This window comes from Chiloscyllium plagiosum, chromosome 28, assembly GCF_004010195.1.
Source record: "Chiloscyllium plagiosum isolate BGI_BamShark_2017 chromosome 28, ASM401019v2, whole genome shotgun sequence".
Taxonomy (NCBI): domain Eukaryota; kingdom Metazoa; phylum Chordata; class Chondrichthyes; order Orectolobiformes; family Hemiscylliidae; genus Chiloscyllium; species Chiloscyllium plagiosum.
This window is the reverse complement of record NC_057737.1, coordinates 8,120,096-8,121,712: the sequence shown is the minus strand read 5'-3', so window position 1 is coordinate 8,121,712 and position 1,617 is coordinate 8,120,096.

The following is a 1,617-nucleotide window of genomic DNA, read 5'->3' as shown; positions in this document are numbered from 1 at the left end:
CTCTTGACCTCGCTGTGATTTCCAAGACGACATTCCACTTATCTGTCCAAATCTCTCCGATGATCCCAGCTGCCCATTATTACCCCATTGGTTCGATCATGGGCCAGGTTCCATAACCAGAGAGGAGACAGAGAGAGTAAGCATAACATCAGAATGCTGACAACTAAAGGACTAGAGACGAGAAGCTTGCTGGTAATTTAATCAGACTTTTGTTTTCCCTTGGACGCGTTCGACGAAACAGATATTAGATTCCTCAGATTCCAACAATTAGTTGTGGTGTGAGAGAGAAGTACTCTTTTCTTTTAACTAGATCAGTTCCTGGATCGAGAGAGTTATCCTGACAAAGAGACCAATTCTATTGGGCCTACAAACGGTATTATAATCGTACTGGACCATAGTCCCAGTCTCTCATTATGGAGGGAGAGACAGACAGACAGAGTGAGAGCGAGGCAATTGGTCTCACTCAGGGTCATCGTGCCTCAGGTGAGGGGAACCCTCAATTGGTATGGGGATTGAACCCACACTCTTCATATTATTCGACACCACAAACCAGCCACCCAGCCAACTGACCCCCTATCGGGCCTATAAATATTTTCTAATCCACCTGATCGGAGATGTTATCACACACCTCTGTAAGAGGTAGGACTTGAACATGGGCCTCCTAGCTCAGAGGTAAGGGCACTGTCACTACACCACAAGGGCCCCTCACTGACATTTTCTCTGATGTTTACAAGAATGAGATGTTGACTCGGCGGAGAGTTTGACGGGATGTTTGCAGAGAGGCCATTTTCCCATGGATTGGGAGGTGAGAACCAAGGAGCTGAACAGAGGAGAGACACCATCACTCATGCAGTTCCTGTTTACTGAAATTCCTAATCTCAAAGGGTTGTGAATACTCAGTCAGCAAGTACACACCATGCTAAGATTGATAGCTACTTAGGCAAATTGCTGGATTGAGTTTGGAAAGTGAGGTCAAATATCCTATTGAACAGTGGACTATCAGGTAGGCGATGGCCCAGTGGTATTATCGCTGGACTGTTAACCCAGTGATAACAGTCCGGTAATCCAAATCCTGCCTTGGCTGATGGTGGAATTTGAATTCAATGAATATCTGGAATTAAGAGTCTAATGATGACCAAAGCTGATTGTTGGGGGGAACCCCATCTGGGTCACTAATGTCCTTCAGGGAAGGAAACTGCCATCCTTAGCTGGTTTGGCCTACATTGACTCCAGACCCACAGCAACGAAATGGTCTAACAAGCCACTCAGTTCAAAGGGACTTTACGATTAGCCTGACCAGAAACACCCATATCCCATGAAAGAACAAAATAAAGGAGGGAAATATATGCGGTGGCGGGGAGATAATGCATCAAAGACGCAGAACAAAAATGTCATCCTCTGAACACAGAAGGTTTATGGATTTCTTGGGTAAATAAAATTCTGGTATACAAAAGATCAGCATTACATTAGCGTCAGGCTGAACAAGCATGATGCTGTTTCTGGATCAGTGGTGCTGGAAGAGCACAGCAGTTCAGGCAGCATCCAAGGAGCAGCGAAATTGACGTTTCGGGCAAAAGCCCTTCATCAGGAATAAAGGCAGAGAGCCTGAAGCGTGAA